The sequence below is a fragment of the Crocuta crocuta genome, unplaced genomic scaffold (assembly GCF_008692635.1).
Source record: "Crocuta crocuta isolate KB4526 unplaced genomic scaffold, BGI_CrCroc_1.0 scaffold125, whole genome shotgun sequence".
Classification (NCBI taxonomy): Eukaryota; Metazoa; Chordata; class Mammalia; order Carnivora; family Hyaenidae; genus Crocuta; species Crocuta crocuta.
Window position 1 is genome coordinate 2632715 of NW_027531143.1, and position 21571 is coordinate 2654285.

The following is a 21571-nucleotide window of genomic DNA, read 5'->3' on the forward strand; positions in this document are numbered from 1 at the left end:
CCATTTTTGCAGTGACTTTATAGAACACACCTACTTCAAATAATGAGAATTGGTTATAAATGTCTTCTGCTTTAGGTTCCTGAGTGTCATAGTCCAGGTTTGTCCACTATCTGAAAACAGAGCATTTTCATGAGAACTTTGGTAAGCTGAAATGACGTAAAGCAAAGAAGCAATTGCCATTCATTTATATGGAAACGTTTTTGATCATTTCCAGACTATAAAAGTAATTTCTCTGATACTGTTAGCAAGTACATTTTTCGTATACCTTAGGACATATCTTCCCAATGAATTACAAAATCAAGGGAGATAAAGTCCAAACACTCACAGACATAGTTCCAAGCTATGGTGGCTTGATTCTGATGTGCTGAGTGTGGCCCCTGGGGAGGGAGCTTGGTGGGACCACTCTCGCTGCTCCAGGGGCACATTGCCTGTGTAGCAGCCTGCTTCAAATCAAACACGAAAGCTACTTTCAATTTTTGATTTTTTTTCTTCACGAAAGCAAAACTCTTCTTTGGATTTATTCTGGTTAGCAAAAACAGGTGCTAATGTAAGTCTTTCATAAAAGTGAAGTGGCATAATGTGGACTTTTGAAAAGTGGGGAATACCTGTAATTGGTTATGCAGCAATAGATAACTAATGGAACATAGAAAGTCCAATGATACAGACTTTTTATAAGGCCTGCGTAATCTGATAACTACAACCCTTGGGAAAACATGTCTAATGGCTAACTGAAAATATTCAGGGACAGCATAAATGCATACACTTGCAGGTGGATATTTATTCTTTTTTGCTGGAATCAGCATTGCTCTATAGACTATTTGAAATTACTGTGTTTTAAGAGATTCTGAGTAGTTTTCTATTTGGAAGCAATTCAATATACCAAGAGGTTGCCACCTCAGATGCCTGTGGACTTAGCTTGATTTTCAGTATCCCCTTTAGCAATGTGTTATGAACAACATACCAGGATTCAAAAATACCTGTTTTGTGGATTTAATGTTGTGTAAATTAATTTGAAAACCAACTAAACAAGATTACACTGGTTATGTGGAAAAAGGCATAAACGGACAACCTAAGATCTCTGTTTGGTTTGCATCCTCTGTGATTACTCTATACTTGTTTTACACTTGTTACATCCATAATTATTATTCAAGTTACAGAAGAAATTTGCCTAGTTCTGATTAACACACATAGGTTTTGGGTGAGCTGTTAGTGAAAGATTAAATTGTTGGTGCTTTATTACAAAGTCCCATTTTGTTTATTAAAATGTTCCAGATTGTTAATAGAAATAGAAAATTGCTGAATTGGTCACAGGCATTCTTCTGGGATTAGATGAATGGCAGCTGCAAAACCACTATAAGATGCAAAAAAAAAAAGCATGTTACCTTTAACTCAAAAGACTTTGGGTCTCACTTTCATTGTAGTTCTGGCCCGTGACTTGCTGCCAGCTCAGCTGTTAAATGACTGTGATGTTGGACAACGAGATGGGCTAGCTGTGTTGATAAGGAAAATCATTTAGGAAGTCCATGTGCTCATTCCCCAGAATAGCACCTGAAATGGATAGTTAAAGAATAAGAATCATAATATTCAATCGTTTGATGTGTATACAAATATCTTAAAAGACATAAGAAAAGTAAAGTATTTTACCTGTGGAATTAAATACTTACTGAGAACTTTAAAAATTGTGCATCTCAGGGCTCCTGGGTGGCTCAAGTCATGATCTCACAGCTCAAAGGCTCAAAGCCTCATGAGTTCCATCCCCGCATAGGGCTCTGTGCTGATCTCAGAGCCTAGAGCCTGCTTCCGATTCTGTGTCTCCCTCTCTTTCTCTGCTCCTCCCCTGCTCAAAAATAAATAAACTTAAAACAAAATTGTACATATCAGAGACAACACTGATTCTGGAAATCATGTGGTTATTTGGCTTAGAAAAAAATATAAGGGTATAAAACATATTTAAAAAAATTTTTTTTAATGTTTATTTATTTTTGAGACAGAGAGAGACAGAGCACGAGCTGGGGAAGGGCAGAGAGAGAGGGAGACACAGAATCTAAAACAGGCTCCAGGCTCAGAGCTGTCAGCACAGAGCCTGATGTGGGGCTCGAACCCACAGACTGCAAGATCATGACCTGAGCTGAAGTTGGACGCTTAAACGACTGAGCCACCCAGGCGCCCCTTTAAAATTTAACCGGTAACTGAAAAATCATATACATCAGATCTTCCAGGATCCTTTTTTTGGTCTTACTAATAAAATTTGAGCACAGCAATAGGAACCTTGGCATTTACATTCTTTGTGGTTTCCAGTATTGCTCTGAAAATCACAAGAGATGTGACCTATTTGAAGTTTAGTTCTGCTTAGACACAAAGTCACAATTCTTGCTTTCCTCTACCATGGAAATGGAAGGAAGGATAGTCTGAGAAGAAATTAGTCAAGTATTTTGTTTCTGCAGTATTTCCTTCCCTGACATGACCTCTACCCACGTCCGCCTGGTCAGTGATTCTTACTAGGGGGCAAGAGGTTATGGCAAAGAGACCTTTAAGCCATTGGTTCAAAAAAATATGAACTAATGACTACAAAAACAGCAAATTTTGGAAAGGGGGAGGGGTTACTATTAGGTTTTCCCATTTAAATTTCCATGTTTTAAAAGTCTCAATAATGCTCATATTCCTACAAACCACAAAATGGCTTAAATAAGATTTTATTTCCTCTAAGTAATCGACAAGGAGCTGGAAATGGAACTACATTCTGATGCATTATAGTTTAACAGATGTATTATTATTTAAATAGACTGAAGTTGTATTTTTTATTTTTTTATAGAATTACATTCAATCTAGCCTTTGTTCTACGCTGCTGGAAATTTTGTTCCTTGGAAAATCTATTAGAAACTTTGATCTCTTTTTGAATTCACCCATTAACCAGTTCAGTTCACTGATCTGATTCTAAAATCTAAGCACATGAAAAGATTGAAATAATTAGTTTGCTTTGAATTACACAGATTCATATGGATAGACTCTCTGGATGCATCAGGAAAGCTGAGAGGATTTCCTTCAGTAGTTTCATTGTGCTGGAAATAATGATAAATTTGTTTTTATCTCTGAAACAAAAAAAAAACCACCAACAAAAGGTTATGAAATAACATTTTATTACTATAAGATGTTTAATTTACACATGTCAGTTTAGTTTAACAAAATGAATTTTAACTAACTTTTCAAAAGATGGGCAATATTTTGTAAAATGCCTTAAACTCCATTTTAATTTATTGTTTTGATCCTATCTTTACATCAAGAGTTAATCAAATAAAATTAAATCAATTAGGAAATTGAATATTTATGTTTCAGAGAGAAAATCTGTTGACAAAGTTTTTAAATTAAATTAATAATATTAATTTATTATTTTTAATTAAATTAATAAATTTTCCTTTTTGGAGCAGTTTTAGGTTCACAGCAAGATTGAGTGGAGAGAACAGAGTTCCACATACTTCCTGTTTCCACATACACACAACCTTTCCCACTATTTACATCCTGCACCGTATTGTATGTTTTGTTACAGTTGATGAACCTGTATTGACACATTATCAGCCACGGTCCATAGTTTGCATTACAGCAAGACAAAGATGTTCCTAAATAGATATATTTAACATAGGTACTTTCATACATGCATATCTTTATTGGTGTGATATCCAAAATTTTGGGAAATACTTCTATTATAAAATTGTAACAAAGGCTGGACAGTATTTTGATCACTCTGGAAAGATGAACTTCAGTATAAACACAACTTTGGAAGTCATTCAGAGGTTGTGGCCATATCTTTTTTTTAAATAGATATTCTTTCATTAAAGGTACCATGGACTCTTAAAGGGAGCTTGTGAGAAGCACAGGACAAATGCTAGATAGGGACCAGAGAGGAAATCTTTTCCATACTGAAGACTGAAGTGATCCTCACTTTCTTTGACCCTATCTCTTGCAGTGGAGCACAGCCCAAGGGTTGGTGGGTAGCAGGTCTGGAAACTGTGTACTACATGTGATGAGATATCTTCAAGCAACTGCTATTTGCTTGTGTTCTGGTTCCCTGCTCACATTACGGAAAGCTTTGTAAACTGGTTTTGGCTGATAGTGTGTGTCAGAAATTTTTTAGTTAATTCCTAATCTAGGACCAGTTGATACTGACTCGGTGGTCATGTAGCAGGTTCTCAAGTCTAATGAACTCAGATGGACCTGACAAAAATGGATTTATGAACTTTCCAAGAGAGAGCCAGCCCTGAACTGTTATGAGATCTGATTCTATGGTATAGACTGAATGTTGATGCCCGCCCCCACCCCGCCGTCCCCCATACCATGTGTGTTGAAATTTTAATGTCCAGTGTGACAGTGTTAGGAAATGGGGCCTTTGGGAGATAATTAGGCCATTAGTATGGAGCCCTCGTGAAAGAGATTAGTTCCCTTACAAGCAGACCTCAGAGCTTTCTTGCCCAGTCTTGAATGTGACAGCACAGGAGGAAAGTAACCATCTGCAAACCAGAAAGCAGATCCTCACCAGACACTGAATGTAGTGGTGCTTTGACCCTGGACTTCTCAGCCTCCAGAATCTCGAAGCAGTAAGTAATTATTGTTAAAGTCACCAGTCTATGGTATTTTTGTTACAGCAGTCCCCCGCAACTAAGACTTTCTGCCTGCACAAACAACCAGTATTTCTAGATCAAATTTCTATTTTTAAAGCCTCAAACTGCAACCTTCACCAGAACGTATATAGCTTCTCCCATGCTCAGTGGATGTCTTATAAATGTAGTGACGGAACGGACCCTCGTGGTTAAGCAAACAGGTATGGAATCACATACATCTGGGCTTTAATCAGAGCTCTTCTTCTATTAACTGTGTAACCTGTGGAACATTGCTGGAAGAACTCCAGTTCTCAATTTAGCCACAGAATGACTTCTACTTGATAGGTTATAATGTAAATAAGTTACTTGTAGGTTAAGTGAAAGATGACTATCACCCTGCATAGTTAATGCTAAAAAATGGGTATTCCATACAAAGTTATTTTCCCTTTATTCCATCTTTTAGGTTATTCATTTATTTTTTTAATAGTTATGGTGCAATGAAAGGGATCCCTGTGGGCAGTGCACTTCTGAGCATTTCTGTATCATAACTACAAGATGTAAATAATGAAAATATAAAATGACTCAATATGATATCCTGAGGGGATGTCTTGATATCTTGATATCTTAATATTACTACTGCAATTACCTCAGGCATTTGAAAACTGAACAGAGTAAATTCCATAGGACCTGTATTTTAGGATGGATTTCAAGACAGATTGCTCGTCAAGAATGAATGGGGTGATTTTACTGCCTTTCATGCAATTTCAACAATCGATATGAAGCACTATAATTTTTCAAACTGTATGTATTTGTTCTTGATGGTATTTTCAAAAATTTCCAAGTTGCCTTTCTATATATTCAGAGCACGATTTGATTTCTGATATGAGATGTAAATTCTTCCATTTTGGCCCCCAGGATACTGAAAATTGACAGGTATGATGAGCTGTGTTGCCAGAGACTTGGTGAGTTTAAATGAAAGAATAAAGTTATTTTTTGGCCAGTTGCCATTATGCTCCATCATTATAACTGAATTAATCCCCCAAAAGGAGCATAGTTTTGATTTTGCATGCAAAAAGTTTTAGAAGTCAATAACTTTGTACATAGCACTTCTTTCCATTTCATCTGTGTCCTTTAAAATTTTTTTTATTATGGAAATTTTAAACATAAAAAGTAGAAAGAATAGTATAATGAGTCCTCATGTACCATCACTCAAATTCAACAAATATGTTACTATCGCATTTTATTTCTCTCTTCTATTTTTTTCTTCCTGGAATATTTTAAGCAAATCCTAGATATTATGTCTCATATCATTTTACCACAAATACTTCAGTAATTTATTTCTAGTAAGGACTTTAAAAAACAATCACAGTGTCATTATCATGAACTAACAAAATTAAAAACTCTTTACATCCTATAATATCCAGTCTATGTTTATATATATTTTTAAATTTATTTTCAGAGACAGAGTGAGAGAGTATGTGAGCAAGTGGGAAGGGGCAGAGAGAGAGAGAGAAAATGCCAAACGGCTCAGCACTGTCAGCACAGAGCCCTGCTTGGGGCTTGATCTTGTGAACTGTGAGATCATGACCTGAGCCAAAATCAGAGTCAGATGTTTAACTGAATGAGCATCCAGGCACCCTTGTGTTTATATTTTTCATATTGTCCCCAAATAGTCTGTTTTATCATTTTGTTCAAATCAATATCAAAACTAGTTTTACACACTGTATTTGGTGTCTATCTCATAAGCCTCATAAACTATATAACGCTTCCTCCTTTTAATTAAAGTTTTTTTTCCTATCTTCAAATTGTCTCTCTCTGTATAGAGTAAGTAAAAATATCTTCTAGGGGTGTTATTTTCCCATAAGAAGCATGTAATTAATTGTAGCACAAAAATCCTAGGATTTTTCTGTAAGATAAAACTCATTCATCATTCAAAAAGTAGTTTGGGTGCTTCCTATGTGCCAGGTAGCATGCGGTGTAACTGGGATAGAATGTTGAACAAAAAAGTTATAATTACTGCTCTTCTAAAGTTAAGTGTTTAGCAGGAAAGTAAGACATGAAATCGGACAGTTCATATGCAGTGTGCAATAGAAGTGCAGGGCACTGTGGGAGCAAATGAAGGAGAACCTGACCCAGTCTAGGAGTAAGTAGTGTTTGGACTGAATTGTGTCCCCCTAAATTCACATGTAGAAGCCATAACCTCCAATGTGACTATAAGTGGAGATAGAGCTTTTAAGGATGTAAGATGAAATAAGGTCAAAGGTTGGGGCCCTAATCTATAGACTGGTGTTTTTACAAGAAGAGGAAGAGACACCAGAGCTCACTCTCTCTGCTCACAGAGAAAAGGTTGTGAGAGGACACAGCAAGGAGATACCATCTACGTACTGAAGGGAGATTTCTCACCAGACGCAAACCCTGCTGGCCTTCATTTTGGACCTCCACCTTCCAGGATTCTGAGAAAATGAATTGCTGTTGCGTAAGCCACACCATGTGTGATGTTTTGTTATGGAAGCCTGGGCAGACTAACATAAGAAGGAATAGTTGGAAAGCACCAAGGCAGTCCATTCTTACCTGTCAACCCTGAAGTTCAGGAGAATTCCTTAATTCATTCATCGGCAATAACTATTATGAATCTACCATACCAAGGGTTGGTTAGGGTATGTGTTGGTGGAACAAATCACACACATATCCTGCCCTCGTGGGGTGTATAATATGATGGGCTATATAGACATTAAAGCAGATATCAGCTATAAATTCATCATTATAGATTATGTTGAATGCAGTGAAGGGAAGGGCAGAGTCCTAGGAGATAAATAATGGGTTGGTGTGCGGGTGGGAAAGGGCATGGTGTACTCCCATTCAGAGAGCTGAGGGAACACCTCCAAGAGGAAGGGGCATTTAAAATAGAGCTTGAAAAATGAGTGGGAATGCAGGGAAGGTTCACAGGAAGAGTATTTTAAGCCCGAGGACAGAATCAGCTTTGACCCAGTTGAGAAACAGAGACAGAGCCTGTGTGGGGAGGGTCACAACAAGAGAGCCAAGAGCTGTGAGGTGAGGCGGGAGAGGAGGGAGGACCCAGAGCCTACAAGGCCCAGGGAGTCATGCTTCCAAAATGACATGCTACTGCCTTGGGGGACTCTGCAGGGTGGGAAGCAGAAGACACCTGTCTAATGGACGAATTAAGAAAACCATGCAGGCTGCTGAGGGGAGACTGATGTTCAAGCAATCATGAGAAAGCACAGGATTTGGGGAATGAAGCGAGAGGGCAGGGTAAATGATTACAGCAGCTCACCTCTTGGCAGAAACTGGAGATGATAGATTCATGTCTTGGTCAGCATCTTTAACACATTGACAATATCTGCTCTCAAGCACTTAGAATATGGCTAGAGAAATACCTGCTCCATTCTGACTTTCCCACATTATGATTATTACCTCAAGGCAGCCGTTAGAGCTTCCTATAAACTGAATGGAGTTTATATTCTCTTCGATCAGGGATCAGCAAACTATTTCCTGTGAGCCAAGTCAGCTCTGCCTGCTTTTGAAAATAACATGGTATTTATTTATTTCATGGCTGAAACACAGCCACACTTATTTGGCTGTGTATTGTCTGTGGCTGCATCCGCACAACACAGACATTGAGTAGCTGTGACAGAGACTGTATCATTCACAAAACCTACAGCACTTAATATCTGCCTCTTTGCAACAAAACTTTGCTGATCTCTGTCTTAGATGGCTATTACGTACATTCTCCTCTGTGCACAAAGCTTTATTGCCCTTTCCCCTCATTACTCTCAGCGGAGAGCCTTCCTTTTTATTTCAAAAAGAGACTAGAGAATTGCATAAGAAAAATGCCACATTCTTCCAGCACCAACTATATATCTTTCTTCAGCCACTATCCAATTTTCCTGTTTTCTGTTTTCTTTTGATCTTGTCAAAGTTGATGAGAATTTGAAAGAGTTATCTGCATTTATTACATATTTTCTACTCTTCCATTTTGTAACTAGGTATTCTAATAGGAATATTCTTGTCAAGGCCAGCAATGACTTCTTTGTTACCAATTTATTGGTCAATTCCAACATGCCTTGTAAATAGCAGTTGCCAAAATTAGTCATTTCCTCTCTCTTGAAGCCTCAAAATCTGTTGATTATTCTCTTACTTCACTGTCTTCTGAATTTTTTTGTCCTTTCCCAGGATTTATTTTTCTTCCTATCTTCTAGACATCATTGCCCCAAGAATTGTTTCTCTCTCCTCCCCTGTATATACACACAATGTTAGTGATCTTACCCACTGTCTAGCAGAAGTGCTGTCTCTGTATTGATGATTCTGATACTCACTTCTTTGAATTACAGATTTATATTTCTCTGTCTAGTTGACATTTTACTATTTTATTTATTTCATTATTTTATTTTTATTTTTTATTTTTTGAGAGAGAAAGGGTGCAAATGAGTGAGGGGCAGGGAGAGAAAGAAAGAGAGACAGAGAGAGAGAGAGAGAAGTGGGCTCACCCGAAGTGGGGTTCATGTTTTACTTGAAGTAGGGCATGAGCTCACCCCTAGTGGGGCTCATGCTCACCCAATGAGGGACTCGAGCTCACCCAATGTGGGATCTAAACTCAACGAATCATGAGATCATGACGTGAGCTGAAGTCAGATGTTTAATAACTGAGCCACCCTGGTGCCCTAGTTGACATTTTAAATTAAATTTTTCCAAATACAAATTTTTAATTTCCTCCTAAAATCTATAGCTCCTTACATGGGTGAGAAGNGGAGGGATGGGGTTCTCTCTTTCTCTTATATCCTAAACTCAATCCATTTAAGTATCCTAAAAGATTTGTTCAAAAAGTATTCAACCACTTCTTGATATATCTACCTCTATTACTTTATGCAAGCCAACATTATCTTTTATCTGGATTGTTAAAATATCTTCCGAGATGGTCTCTTTGCTACCAACCTTGTCTCTCTGTCATCGATTCTCCACACAGCTGCCGAATTGATACTATTTATTTATATTTTTAAAATGTTTTTTTATTTATTTCTGAGAGAGAGAGACAGCGTGAGCAGGGGAGGGTCAGAGAGAGAGGAAGATACAGAACGTGAAGCAGGCTCCAGGCTCTGAGCTAGCTGTCAGCACAGAGCCCGATGCACAGAGCTTGAACCCAGGAACCATGAGACCATGACCTGAGCTGAAGTTGGACGCTTAACCAACTGAGCCACCCAGGCACCCCGAATTGATACAATTTAAATACTCAAAACTCTCCAGAGACTCCTTGGGCACCCATATTAACACCGAAGCCTTCCCTTGTAAAATACTGTCACAACAGGAAACAAATGGCATATTCAAATTCGCCATTTTTCTAGGGAATCAAGTGTCTGTTTACAAAGAGATGGGCAAAGTAAAAGAGGAACTTCAAGACATAGTGGGCATAGTGCGGGACCATGGGATCAGCGACAGCAGAGGCCATTACCGTCCCTGGGCCTGACGGGCTGATGGAAGAAAATGATCACTGGAGCCCAGAGATGGAGGACTGCTTGTCAGGAACTGTGGCTTCAGTTTAGGGGCAAAGCCAACCTGAGGCATCTAAACACAGAGAGCTGAAAGATTGAGCACCTTACCTTTAGTCCTATATCCTCTTCATACCTTTTATTGGCCAAATCCAACCAAAAGCCAAAGGGCAAGACAACCCATTGATGTGCTCCTTAAAAGGGCACAGATGAGGGCTTAGAGAGTAGGAAATAAATCCAAGGGATAAATAAAAGGTGTCCAATTTACAAAGTCCAATAAAGTTGTCCTGGAGTTGCCTTACCCCTTTCTACCTATTTTTCTTCCAATTCTACCTAACAATAGTTTCCTTGTGACCACTGGCCTGCTTCCTTTTTCCCATTAAAAAGTACACTTCTGGGGCACCTGGGTGGCTCAGTCAGGCAAGCGTCGGACTTCGGCTCAGCGTTGGACTTCGGCTCAGGTCATGATCTCACGGTTCCATGAGTTCAAGCCCCTTGTCTGTCTCTGTGCTGACAGCTGAAAGCCTGGAGCCTGCTTCTGATTCTGTGTCTCCCTTTCTCTGCCCCTCCCATGCATGCTCTCTCTCTCTCTCTCAAAAATAAATAAACATTAAAAATGTAAAAAGTAGACTTCTACTTTGAGCCCCTTGCTTTGGTTCCCTCCTCACCCGGGCACTCTTTTCTCTTCCATTTCCTGTTTTAAGGTCATTTCCACAGAGAAAATTTCCTGGACTAGCCTGTATAAAAATATAACAAACTTATATTCTCTATTGGCCTACCCAGAATTTTTTTTATAGTAGTTTTATCTCCCAACATGTTATATACTCAGTTGGTTTTTGCTCTCCCTACTCCCACCCACTGAAATGCAAGCACCTTGAAGAAGACTACGTCTAATTTATTTATTGACAAATTCTCAGATTCAAGAGTACTTGATAAATAGTAAGTACAGTTGATTCTCATGATTCAGGGTAATTATATCCTGTAAAATTATTGGGAATATGAATTAGTGAATACTGAACTATTGTTAACTGAGGAGTTATAGGTTTACATTTCTGACAGCCTCTGGTCACATTTTTATCAACACTTTAATCAATACATAACTTTGTTTTATGCATGTTTCTGTTTAAGACACATTATTTAATATACGGTATTTATTTATACTAAAACACTAGATGAGAAGCGTTTAACATGTTTCTGACTCTGGCTAACCATAAATTATTTTGGCTTCAGTTTCACAAAAATGTTATTGCCATACACACAAAAAACTCCGTCATCATCTCATGAATTCACAAACGTAACAGCTTTTTCATCTTTTCCAGCATAGCGATTAAAAAACCAGATTATTTGCAATACCCAAATTTTTACCATTAGTAGAATGGATAAATGTATCCAGTTATATTCGCATAAATGAATACTATACAGTATTGATGAAAATCAAATTAATGCTACATGCTATAATCAGGTTGTTTCTCACAGTCAAGTTGAAGGAAGTCAGACACAAAAGGTTACATATTAGGAAATACCCAGATAGAATTTGAGAACAGTGAGAAGTATACCATGATGACAGGAATTTGGGTGAGTAAATTATGGGGAGTTGAGGGGGGTATAAATGAAATTCCCCATACCCACTTGTGCCTCCCGATTCTGTAGTTTCATGCAGCAGCAAGAAGGAGCTTTGAATAACACCTCTGTTGATATCTGTGCCTTGGTCTGGGTGGTGGCTAGAAAGTTGTATACAAATAGTAAATATTTATTGATCTGTACATTTAATATTTGTACACTTTCTGTAGTATGTATATTATGCTTCAATGAGAAAGTAAAAAAATCATAAGGAAAAGAAAATGTGACTCAAAAATCTTATACATGTCCAAGTTGACATGTAAGTGAATGAGAAATAATAAGTAGCTCGAAATATATTGTCTGTATGTGTGTGTGTGTGCGTGTGTGTCTATCTCTGTTTCTATTTCTATGTCTCTCTCTCTTTCTTATCCCCCCCATCTCTCTCTAATGGCTAAATCTATTTTCAGGGAAATTTCACAGGTGTAAATACCTAACTTAACTAAATAATAATAGATAAAAAAATATATCAACTCAAGACAAAGAAAGCTGATATCAGTCCAAGGAAAGCAGAGGCAAAGAAATAGTAAAAGGAAAAAACAAAAATTAATAAATTAGAAGCCAAGGAAAAATAGGAGAAATGATAAATATATTCTAGAGGTAGCCCTTTGAAAAAGTAAAATAAATAGTGACTGATGTAATGATATAAAGTAGCTGGGTGTACCTGCAGTCCCTATCTTTATACTAGAAAGAATTCAGGGCATCTAGCTTTCCAACACAGGAAATTAAGAGACACTACTTTGCAAACCTCCATGCAAATAAAAGAAAATAAATCTATAGCTAGATGAAATGATGAATGGATAATTTTTGAGGAAAATATAAATTATTTGCAAAAGAGGTATAAAATTATGCAATATTTCACAATAAAAATGGAAGTTTGGAGAAGTTTGTCAAAGGACTAAGGACTTACAAATAACCAATTACAGGTGTGTTCACAAATGAATCCTTTCATACTTTAAGATAAAGTGCATAGAAATCAACTGAAACTTCCAAATTATTATTATTTGTAAAATTTAGCACATACCAAATGCTGATGAAATACATGGATTTCAATAAAAGGGTTCCTTTTAAATTCAGGATCAAAACAAGACTACCTACCCATCATCCCCACTATTCAGTAGGCTTGTTATGAAATTACTAACCAACAAAAATGTAAAGGAAATTAAAGATGTTAGACTGTAGAAGCAAAACATCACTATTTGAAGACCATACGATGATATTCCTAGAAAAACTATTAGAAGCAGTAAGAAATCTAGTAAAATGGCTGAAAAAAACCCCACTTTTTAAAAACGTTTTTTATGTAAGCAATAACTAGTAAAAAGTTTATGATGCTATGGTAGAAGAAATCTAAATTATAAGAGCTACCAAGAATAAAATCTCTAAGAGTAAACTGAGAAATGGGCAGGATACATAGAAAGAACACTTAAAAAAGTATTTTTTTTTAGTTTTCTCTTTTATTTAGCACTTTTACTAATGCACATTTAGTGAAGTTATGTCTGTAATCGTATATACATACCTTTTGCATCTAAAAACCTTCACACAATCAAAAAAGAAAGCAAACAAGAAAGAAAAGAAGAGAAAAGAGTGAACTTTGGGGCACCTGGGTGGCTCTGTCGATTTAGCGACCGACTTCAGCTTATGTCATGATCTTGCGGTTGATGAGTTTGAGTCTCGTGCTGACAGCTCAGAGCCTGGAGCCTGCTTCAGAGTCTCTCTCTCTCTCTCTCTCTCTCTCACTGCCCCTCCCTGGTTCACATTCTGTCTCTCTCTCCTTCAAAAATAAATAAACATTAGAGAAAAAAATTTTTTAAAAAGAGCAAACTTAAATGTCAATCAGCAAGAAATTTGATGTTGAGCTCCAGCTCAGAGTACATGGTCTGTGAAGGGGGAAATGATCACACCTCCCTCTGGGAGCTGCTGTGAGAATTAAATGGGTTATGCACAAAGTATGAAGCCTGGAAAAAAGTGTTTTCTGATAACATTAATGATTAAAATAGTAGAACACAGTAGATCTATATATGCTGAGATAAAATCTAATGTTAGTCTATGTAAAAGTAAAAAATAGATCCATGTACATGAATGAGCCATTTCATCAAATTTGTTAAAGGATATAATTACATGTACATACATGGATACAGAGAGATGTATGTCTGAGTACATGCAAGTCCTCAGCAGTTACATTGAATTTTTCTGGGGAGATATGTAGTAGCTATTTAACTGCGGCTGTCCTTTGTAAAGAGTATTTAGGATGGGTAGAGAAGTAAAAAGTCTCTTCTTTTTCATCTGACATTTTTAAGGATTTTAAGTTTACTAACTAATCATATTTTAATACCTAAAAGCCATAAACCTGAATGATGTCCTCAAATATAGTAAGTAAAAAATGTATTCTATAGTAACTTAATTTTTAAGACTAATTTTGTGAGTGATATTAGTTATTTACATAGTTGTAGAGAGAGTTTTGGAATGGTACATATAAAGATGAAAAATACATTTAAATAAAAAAACTTAATGTGACACATTTCTAGAAGAATTTATAGAAATATAAGTAGGTGAGGAAATCGTATTAACATGCCTTTGTGAGAAAACTGCTGACACTCTAAGTGGCTGATGATGGAGCTTCATAGAGAGATTGGTGGGAAAACATTTTAATTTGTATTTAATTCTTGAGGAGAAACTTAAATATATACAACACTTTTCATAGGTATAACTGATGTTCACATTCAGAGTAGTGCAAAGTTCCATTGATTCAGCACCGATACTTCACCTCAATCTGTCACTGGCATCAACAGACCTAGTGCTGCCTTCAGGAAATAGGATATTTAGCAATTCATTACCAATTATAAGTGGAATAGTGTCAGAGAAAATTCAATACCATTGGAAAATGGTTAAAAAAATAAAAGATGGTGCAGTGGTACAATGGTATTGGCACAATTTTTGTTGAGAACTCGAGGTGAATAGCCACTAAACGGTTGGGAAACTAGACTCTTTTGACCCTGATAAATCGGAAGGGGATTTTAAGTGAACTTTGAGGTTCTAATTGAGTAGTTTGACTGTGAACTCACTGAACAATTTCAGTTCATTTTATAGTGATGATGTAAGAGAAGTTAAAGTAATCCAAATGAAGGATAATATTATTCTGAGAGGTAATCTCCAAAGACCCAAACTTAGCCTGACTTATTTTATGTGGAGGACTTATGGCAGAGACAGAAACATTGAACCCTGAAACTCTGGACACTTACCTTCAAAGATTTATTGAAGGATTTACCCTTGTAGACATATATCTGTACAGAGACATAGGGAGAGATACGAAACATATTCTTTTCGTAAAAACTATTAATCTGTGATCTGCCATATGTACCCAAGTCAAGAAATACTTTTATAATAAAGAGACTGAGGGGGCCATTTTCATACACTTTCCACAGATTTTATAGTGAAGATATATTCTCACGTCAGATGGGAAACATTAATATAAGTGTGCAATTAGAATATAATTCTCTTTGTTGAACATATATGTAGAAGGTATCCTTGAAATGCAAAATCAGGAAATTATATTATGTTAAATATCAAGTAACACTGAACTGTTTGCTTTTGTCTTTGTTTTCTGCACATGATAGGAGTTGTTTGTCTAAGTCACGTTTAAGTTACGTGGTTTGGGTACAATTGAATTGATTTTGGAATGAACTGCTGTGCATTCAAAATTATGCCCTACCTCCTTGAGCACAAAGCAGAAGAGATCTCTCAAGTCCAAGGTTGGCTTGAACTGAGAATTATCTGGCAAATGTGTGCAATGGAATTTAGGCTACTACATAAAGCAAAGCAAACAAAAAACTCCCCACAAAAACCAGTCTTAGTTACATTCTGCATGAATTGGCAAAATATATGATGAAATTTAATTATGTCTTCAAAGCTTGAAAAAGTTACAGAAAGAAGGTAACCTCAGCTTTCAAACTGGATATATTTTCTTAACCTAATGAGACTGGACTTTAGATCTGGGCTGGTGATCTCTACTTTACTTATCATTTACATCCCAGGAATTCCACGCACTTTTGTGGCAGTCCTCTAGAAATATTCTTTCATATTTGGAACTATTAAACGTCCCTTTCTGGAGGTTAAGTTCTGATAAATAAAATACCACTCCAGAATTACAAGCATGTTCCATTCTATTTAATGAAATATGAGGAATAGGTTTAAATAATGGATGTGCTTTTGTTTCCCTGAAGAACACATGCAAATGTGAAAGCCATACTTATATTAAAATGCCTAAACACTCTATGTTGTAGACTCAATGATGAAAACACTATTTATCATATATAATGATATAATGAGATCTAATAATTAATTGTGGTAAAACACTAACTTTCTAATGCAATTTTTGATCCATGAATGCCCCTGAAAAGTAGAAAATATTGCAATGAGGTAAGATTTAAAAGAATCACTTTCCACTACACTACAATATCATTTGTTTTTTTGTAATACATCTATTTTGTCAATTCTGTCTTCCTTTAATTGATATTCTCTATTTTAAGGAGCAATCAAAATAGCATCTTATTTGATAATTATTAATACTATGAAGAATTTCCTGAAGATCTATTAGTTTTTCATATAAGATTCTGAAGCTTTTATATTCATAAATGTTCTCCAAGCCAATAGTCTGTCTCTAGTGTATTATCCATCATGTACTTCTCAAGAAACTGATGATAACAAATTAAAATTTATTTACAAACCCTTGAGAAGAAAAAAGAAGAAATAAAGCAGACTACCTCATTTTGATGTGAACCATACTGTAAATACTCTAAATTCACTTTAAAAAGAAATATTTAGTCAAAGAATCATTTTGGAACTTAACTGTAATGAATTTTTAGTCCATATAGATATTTTAGAGATAATATAGATCTATAATTGCAGGGAAAGCAGATATTGTTTTGTTTTAGCCAAACTATCTCCATTATTATCTGAACATTAAATATATCTATATTTGTACTTTTAAACAAATTTACAGTCACAGTGATCTGATACTGCAATTATCAGTATGCCTTAAAGACTAAAAAATAAGACAATTATACTTTTATTCCAATAGTGGTTTTATGTAAATTTAGATTGTTTAATAATCTAGCAAAAGATTTAGGTATCATTGAAATGGCAACAAAATTTGTTTAGATGATTTCCAGCCTACAGACTAATTTGATTCTCCCAGAAATCCTGGGGGGTGTAATAGGTAATAAGCACAGTAGCACATATCAACACTTGCTTTCTTCCAGGCTCTATGCCAAGACTTCACCTGCTTTATCTCATTAATTCTTTCAACAACATGGTGATTCTTTATCCCCAATGTGCAGACGTTGAGACTGAGGCACATGGAAGCTAACAAATCTGATTAGGTTCACACAAGTTAATGAATGGCAAAGCAATTAAAATGAAAGGCACGATGATGGTCTCCACTTGAAAGAGGAAGAAACTGAACTGCAGAAGGCATTATTTGGGCAAATTCTCTCTGCATGGGGGCATCAGATCACAGTGGTAGACATTGGGTCACAATTTGGAAGCAAGGATAGAGGTTTCCAACTCCAAATCTTACACAATTTTGATTACACCACACCATTTTGATCTTAAAATAAATGTATGTTGACTCTCGTAAATTATATATTTCATAAGAAATTGCAATTAATGTTGACATAAATTAAGGCAATATTACTTATTTTCTTTATTCTCTATACATACACATGAAAATTTAGAGTAGCCATAAGTAAAAGTTTGCATCCAGTAGTAAAGTAAAACTACCATTTATGGAGTGTCTCCAATGACTGCACACACTTTGAGTGCTTTGCATATGTTATCTCATTTAATATCCATAGAAAACCTATAAAGAAGATTCAATTGCTCCTCATTTTGGATGAAGAAATGTAAACACAGATTTGAAAAACTAACAAACAGCCAATAAATTGCAAAGATATATTTGAAACTCAGCTTTCTTTCTAACTCAAAACCAACTCTTAACCTCTATTCTGTGAAGACTATAAAGTATGCCACAAAATCAGAGTTTAAAATAACTTGAAGCCAGAATGGTCAACTTTTACATACTTTCAAAATACATAATATTGCCAAGAGCCTAAGAAGTGTTGGTTAATTCAATTCCGACACCAATGTGAATTCTGCTGTTCTGTTCCATTTTGGGGAAAGACAAATACATTTTCAAACTTAAACTCACCTTAAAAATTCTTAGATCATGTATGTTCTGTTTGTTTTCTTTACTTAACTCAATACACGTATTAGTCAAAGGTTTGTTTCATGGGGCATTAAGTTTCCCAGTCTTGTGCATTGCCCATATGTGAGAGCCCTGCATAGAGAGAAATGAAAAATGCATTTTATTTTATTATTTTAAAAAATGTTTTTATTTATTTTTTGAGAGAGAGAGAGAGAAAGAAAGAGAGAGAGAGAGAGACAGAGTCAGAGAGAGAAGGGCAGAGAGAGTGGGAGAGAGAATCCCATACAGGCTCCCGGGGCTCGAACCCACGAACCGTGAGATGATGACCTGAACTGAAGTTAGATGCTTAACTGACTGAGTCACCCACGTGCCACTAAAATAGGCATTTTATTTTAGATTCACATATCTTTAGCTTTTTCCAATTTGTATTTAAAAAATACAATATTTAATGTAAATGAGGCACAGGTTTTAATATGATAAAAATATACATGTTACAGAGGAAATTAGAAGACAAATGTCTGTCTCTTTAGCCAGTGATATTAACGCGATCCCAAGATCTTCCCACACAAGCAAGTGAAAACTAGACAGTGTGTTATTTGCAAGGCTGATGGCAGCATCAACAGCCTTATTGACTTAGTGACAATTCTAACAATATGTGCTAGTCACGCTGCTAAACCTTAATTTTTATTAGAAGACTAAGTGAAACTTGCTATTTTAGGTTCCTTTTACAGAAGATAATAAGGCCAGGAACGTTTATTGTCTTGCCCCAAATCATGCAGCTAGTAGGGGAAGAGTACGGGATGTAATAGAAAATATTTCATTTTACCTTATCTACAAGACTCAGTTCTCAAACAGCCTTAGTGTTGATACAGGTAGCCAGATAGGTGGATAAGGTTGCCACAAATTCTTTCTGAGCTGCAACACCTACTCCAGGCCAGTGCATGGTTAACTCTCAATTATTAGTGTTGAAGAAATGGAAAAATAAATGTAATTGCACTGAATATATCATGAGGAGTTATTCTGATCAAGCCCTTATTTTCTATTTCTGGAAGCCTGAAACTTCATTGTTCTACAACAATTCCCCCCAGTCGAAGAGACTATGTTCCAAGACTCCCACTGGGGCCACTTCAAGTGTTCCATTTGTTGGATTTGTGTTTACAATTCTGCCATGTTAGAGATCTTGGTTTCCAGGGAGGGACTATTTCTTCCAGGGATACAGTGAGGGTTCTACTGAACTTGAATCTGAAGCTACCACTGGCTGGCCTCTTTGAGCTCTTCATGTTAGTAGTCATATGGACAGAAAAGTAAATACAAATGCAAGTAATCAATTGATTGCCATGAGAAAGTTGGGATCCCATTACACAATGGATGTAGGGCAGGCATATCTAGATTCCTCAGGATTCTTGGTACTTTCATTCCCAATAATAGTGGCAAATTGCAGCAACAATGGCCCAATAAGGAAATATAACTAAAGGCCCTTTAGTTCTCCCCCTGAGCTAAAGGTCTGTACCATCATCCTGGGCAGGTATCCAAGACTAGCTTGGCTGAAAGAGTGGGAGGTAGAGAGGGAGGTGGTGGTTCAAGGCCTCAGTGTCAGTGGAAACAGTGGGCTTGGTAGCATGTTTCTCTAACCCTCTGCTCTTAAGGTTCTGGGAAGATTGTGGCTGGCCTCTGGCTCAAAGGAAACTCTGACTTATTAAACATGTATCACTGCTCTCTCTAGGAAGAATCAAGGTCATCATCTCACAAAATTGGAAGCCCCATCATGTATTTTGGAGCAAGTTATAATGGAGGCTATGGGTTTATCTGGGGGCAAATATTCAACCAACATTTGGTGAAAATCAGTGAATAAATTCTTCTTTCTTTCTCCCCAGAGATGTTGTAATCTGATACGAACTTTATATGCTGTCTAGGAAAATGTACCCCAAGATTGCTTAATTGCTGCTCTTAGCAGCCATCTCCATAGATAGAGGATATTATAAGGTGTCATCTTGACTAAGCTCAACAACATTGCCCACAATTCTGGTTAGGCCTAGCCAAAAGAGGATATATTATTATCTTAATACATTAATATCTTAATAAAATATATATTATATATGTTTTATATACATATAAATAATATTCTATTATCTACCTGTCTATGTATCTATCACCTATCTATTCTATTATGTCAATTACTGAGTCAGAGGCGTTAAAATCCTCAACCATAATTATGACTTTATTTCACTTCTTCAATTCTATGATTATGCTTTATCTATTATAAAACCATTTTTAGATATATATACATTTATAATTGCTATATCTTTATAATAAGTTGATTTGTTTTACTTTTAGCAGTTCTTATAGGTGTGTAGTCATATCATATTGTGGCTTTAATTTCTATTTTTCTAATGGCTAATGATGTTGACCATCTTCTCATGTGTCTTTTGCCTTATGTATGTCCTTTTATATTTTTAATGTTTATTTATTGATTTAAAGAGAGAGAGAGAGAGAGAGAGAGAATCCCAAGGAGGCTCTGCACTGTCAGTGCACTGTCAGTGCAGAGCCTGACCCAGACTCAGTCTCACAAACTGAGATCATGACCTGAGCCAAAATCAAGAGTCAGATGCTTAACTGATTGAGCCACCCAGGTGCCCCATCAACTGTACGTCCTTTTTGATGAAATGTCTGTCATGTCTTTTGCACATTTTTTAAAACTTTTTTAATTTATTTTGAGAGAAAGAGTGAGAGGGGCAGAGAGAGAGGGAGAGAGAGAGAGGATCCCAAGCTGGCTCCTTATTGTCAATGCAGAACCCGCCCTGATGTGAGGCTTGAACTCATGAACTGTGAGATCCTGACTTGAACCAAAACCAAGAGTTGGACACTTAAACCACTCAGGTGCCCCTTAACATTGTTTTCAGTCCAACCCAAGTCTTAGTGAAGGCATTGTGATCTTCCCTGTGATATAGCAAGATAGGCAGTCTTGTGAGAAACTGTTACAAGACTGTTTCTCATCCATTTCTCTACTTTGCGGGAGGCTCCCGGTGCAGCGGGAGGCTCCCAGTGTAGTGGGCGGCTGCTGCAAGGTAGCTTCTCATTCACCTCCCTGGTTGCGGTGAGGTATGGGACTTCCCCCCAACTCCTCCACTTAGGATGCAGGTATAAGCTATAAAATCATGACTTAACTGCAGTTCAGAGATGGCTCATCCACATCAGAGCAATGTACTAATTGTGCTGTCATTTGGTCCCCCAAGTCCTGTGTCATTCTGTGGGATTAGGGTCACAGGTTGCTGAACCGATGCTGATACTGCTTTTGCTTTCCTTTGTGTTAGTAATAAGCTGTCTAAATCCATTTAGATTCATTGTCTTTTACTGACTGAATCTATAGAAGGGTAGCAAGCCAACCTAGTAGCTGCCACCACACTGCTACTCAGGAACTGCTTGACCACTTGACAATATTCATTAACCTTCTACCCAAACACCATCTCTCTTACCTATAATTACATTTGCTTAACTGATCTCCCTGCCAATAATCTTGCCTTCTGCAGATCTCTGTCTTACACAGAAACTAGAGTAGCTTTTCTAAATGCAAATCTAATGCTGTTCTCCAACTTAGACTCTTGTAACTGCTACATAGAGTGAAACATTTTACCGTGTATTTTAGCCAGTTCAGGCTGCTA